Below are 4,509 nucleotides of genomic sequence, written 5' to 3' on the forward strand. Positions count from 1 at the left end.
ACCCTAACGTGAATACCAGCTCAAACTTCGAGATATGACAAAACTTTATCTCCGATTTCTTTTATAGTCCGACTCCATGCTATATTATAAAACAGAGGACAGACAGACGCAGTTGTGGAGCACTCTTCATTTCGAATGCCTGTCCACGCGCCGCCTCCCACTCTCTTCGTGTGTACACGCCCTATCGAGATGTGTGAATGCTTAACTATGCAACTCTCGATTCGGATGAGGTATTTTAATAATTAGAAATACCTGTAACTATGTTTGTTTATTGAGAAGTACCTGAAGTAGTAAGCGATTGTGCTGTTTCCTTGGCAATTTAGACGTCCATCATTTAGGTAACAACTTAACCGTACGCGAGACATAAACTTAAATTATGTTGATAACATAATGATTCGATATAATCCAGTAAGATAGTTTTATGTCGAAAATAATATGGTTTAAATTGAAAGTGAGAATTTTGCGAGAATTTTTGTTCGAGATTAATCTAGATTAAAAATTGTGTAACCAAAGAAAGTCTTCTTTTTCTCTACCTTATACCACTAGGTGGGGTCAGCACTGCGAATGTTTCTATTCCATTCTCTTCTATCAGTGCCGACATCTCACCGAGTGATTATCTCAACACTCACTCCTCTCTCTCTCATATCGTCATTCACACACTCCATCCTTGTCTTCTTCGGTCGACCTCTTCCCCCTCTACCTTGCATTACCATTTCCATACATCTCCTAGTCACATGCATCTTCTCTACTAACCAAATAAAGTATAAGCCGATACATACGATTTATAATCACTACTTTTTATTATGGCTTAGTAACCAGACCTCTAAGCCAAGTTTTTATTTTCAGAAAATCTTGGTAACCAGACTTTTAAGCCAAGTCTTAATCTCGGACAATTTATAGTAAAAAATTGTTTTCAATACGAAAAGTTACCACATCCACGGATTATTTATTCTCGATCTAGGCACGCATGCCCTTCGCTTCTAGGCGAGTAATGAAGGGACGTGTGATACGAACTCTTCATTGCGGTTATTTCAGCGGGCAGAGGGTGATATGCTGCATGCTTTCAATCGACAACCCACACTAAATGTACACTTTCAGACAAAAGAACGTTGAAAACAACGCCTTTGTCAGGTGTGCAACGTATTGATATTAATACTTCGTTCTCTGATACACAAGTTTGAACAATCACTTAAGAAGTAGAAAAACGCAACATATAAAACAAACTAATGGTACCTCAGTAGTCGAAATTCGGCAATAATTAATTGAAATTATAAGTTCGAACAGTAATATGGCTCTATTGTCAAAGACTATTATTATACCTCAATATTCACTGATTTCGCCAAGACTACACTATGGACACATAATATTAAAGACAAACAATATGAATCTATTCTCAATTTGACTACAGACTTTATAAAATAACAAAAGTTTCACAATAAACAAAGAGTATGTGTTGTGTCAAATACATTATAGTGTGTATAATGTTTTTATTATTGATTTAATTTATTTGTTATGCATTTTTTTTTAAATACATATTAACATTCTGCACTCCTTCTCTATATTCTCTATAAATTTGGGAAATTTTATACTCCTCTGTCTGCGCAAAAAGGGGTACCACAAAGTTTATACTTCACATATTAATTTAAAGATAGTTAAATAACGTAATTTTTTTACTAAAATTTTTTTGCTCTACAACAAATATCTGAGGATGATTCTCCAAAAGCTCTTGACGATCCAAATATCTGCTTTTCAAAGACACGAAGCACTGCTTTTCAAAGATTCAACTTAAGCTACAAACCAGCAGACATGAGTTCGGAGCCTCAGTATTTCAACGGCTGCCCCACCCTTCAAACCGAAACGCATTACTGCTTCACCGTAGAAATAGGTAAGTGGTACCTACCCGGACGGACTCACAAGATATCCTACCTACTACCTGCTACCACCTACCTACTACCAATAGTTAAGCGAACTTCGAAAAATAACCAAATTCGACCGAAACCGAATATCAGAGTATTCAAGATTGAATACCGAATCTACGTAATATATCAAAGGTAATCCGTTTAAGTTTAAGGGGCACTATATATCATGCGACGCTACATAGACCACCCCGCGGTGTTTGGTCGTCTAAGCAGGGTGGCTTGAATGCGTGCCTGGCTGCGGCATAATTGATAAGCGTTTGTCATGAAAACGGCATAGCTGATCTACAAATACCGGTTTTTTTTAATTGCCATCGAAGGCAGACGAGCATATGGCCCACCTGGTGTCGAGTGGTTACCGTCACCCATGGACTTCAACAATATCAGGGGCAGAGCTAGGCCGCTGCCTAAAAATGTACTGGAGAGTCCTTCGGAAAACGAAAATAGGTGTCGGAAATGGTGATTTTCAACAATTTCATAGAACAATAAAACCTGATGCATGTATTCTGCAAGCTTACGTAGCGAACATCTCTATCTTCGCGCTGTAATGCAAATTCCCACGACTTTTACTCACTAGAAGTATGTTCTCAAATTCTGAGATTGATTAAAAACGATATAATTCTTGTTACAGGACAAACTCTCTATTGGATTAACAACGTAGAGCAGAACAACATATTAGAAGAGAGGACATTAACATGATGGATTATTTGCGCCAAAAATACCGAAAGAGAATTTGAAATAGTAAACGCAAAAACGTAAAAGCAAAAGAAAAGAGAGGAGATAGGGTGATTTTTTAAGAATTAAGTTTTTCAGGTTGGCAGCACTGGTTGGTAATGGCGTCCAAACGTCATCTGTCAAAAGTGAAAAGTGTTCAGTATACTCTGCAATTTCATCATGAAAAGACTAACAAAAGAGCTTGAATGGAAAGACTCACAAACGAGTAACGACTGCAAATTGTTGAAATTTACTGTAAAAATTCGTGCTCTGTGAAAAATGTGCTATGTTTCATCATTTTTTGTCAGCTCGTGAAACAATGGACATGTTGAAGGATGAATTTGGTGAGCAGCTTATCTCTCAAAATGGCCCTGTGAGTTGGCCGCCAAGATCATGCGATTTAACGCCTCTTAATGGTTTAACCCTCTTTTGGGGTTACGTAAAGTAGTTAGTCTATGTGGACAAGCCGAACACGATTGAAACCTTACAGGATAACATTACACGTGTAATTTGTGGAATACAGGCTGAAATGCGCGAAAAATTCCGAATGGACCATTTGAAACGAAGCCGCGGACAACATTTACATGAAGTTATCTTTAAAACGTTAATAGCAAAGGTCAATTTATCGATTCCAATAAAAATTTTGATTAAATGATGCAAATTTGAGTGTTTTATTTGATTTAAAAAAAACTACACTTAAAAATCACACATTACAAGGTGATCTGTTTGTTCTATTTGTTACATCAATACGCTTCAGAGCAATATTGCACGAAAATTCGACCTTGAACCTCGACTTTCATCAGCGAACCAGAACCCAAAGACCAACGCTTGCTGCCGTTCACTTTAATATATAGCGAAGGGTGAAAGACTATTTAGTTTAAGCAACATTTTTGCAGTTTTATAGAACGGCCACTTTGAATGGACTAAACATAATTGGAGTCCAATTAAAAACATCGAATTTTTTTTTTTTTTATTGCTTAGATGGTTGGACGAGCTCACAGCCCACCTGGTGTTAAGTGGTTACTGGAGCCCATAGACATCCACAACGTAAATGCGCCACCCACCTTGAGATATAAGTTCTAAGGTCTCACGTATAGTTACAACGGCTGCCCCACCCTTCAAACCGTAACGCATTACTGCTTCACGGTAGAAATAGGCAGGGTGGTGGTACCCACCCGTGCGGACTCACAAGAGGTCCTACCACCAGTAATTACGCAAATAATAATTTTGCGGGTTTCATTTTTATAACACGATTTTATTCCTTCACCGTGGAAATCAATCGTGAACATTTGTTGAGTACGTATTTCATTAGAAAAATTGGTATCCGCCTGAGATTCGAACACCGGTGCATCGCTCAATACGAATGCACCGGACGTCTTATCCGTTAGGCCACGACGACTTCAGTTGATGCTAATAACAAATAAACCGCATCTTTAACTACCTACTAAAATAAATGTTATTAAGCGAATGTCGCACCTCAAGCACCGGTCATCGTTCTTGTCGAACTCGTCGCTTGCGACGAAGGGCTCGACGAGTAAATTAACCCACAGACACAGCCCACTGAGTTTCTCGCCGGATTTTTTTATGAGACGCGTTTCCGATCCGGTGGTGGATTCTGCGAAGCATGGCTCTTGCTAGGGTTCGTGTTAGCAACGTCGTCAGGTTCGAGCCCCGTGAGCTCACCTACTAGTTAAGGTTACGCTCAAATAACTCTCAAGGCTATCAGCTAAGGTAGGAAAAAAAAAAGTCGCTTAATGTTGCCAATAGCCTTTGAAAGGACGACATTACAATTACAATATCAATAATAGTAGACGAGATTACAATATCAATAATATTGATATAGTAGATGGTTCAAATCGAAACCCGATTGATTCACAAC

The 4,509-nt window shown here is 38.4% G+C and overlaps 1 long non-coding RNA gene across 1 annotated transcript; it reads left to right on the forward strand.

Moving 5' to 3' along the window:
* Nucleotides 1-2,688: 2,688 nt before the first annotated feature.
* LOC134200551 (uncharacterized) lies at nucleotides 2,689-3,291 on the forward strand. The gene is made up of 2 exons (XR_009975519.1): nucleotides 2,689-2,974; nucleotides 3,121-3,291. It is a non-coding gene; the product is annotated as an uncharacterized LOC134200551 (long non-coding RNA).
* The last annotated feature ends 1,218 nt before the right edge of the window (nucleotides 3,292-4,509 follow it).

This window comes from Bombyx mori, chromosome 18 (assembly GCF_030269925.1).
Source record: "Bombyx mori chromosome 18, ASM3026992v2".
Taxonomy (NCBI): Eukaryota; Metazoa; Arthropoda; class Insecta; order Lepidoptera; family Bombycidae; genus Bombyx; species Bombyx mori.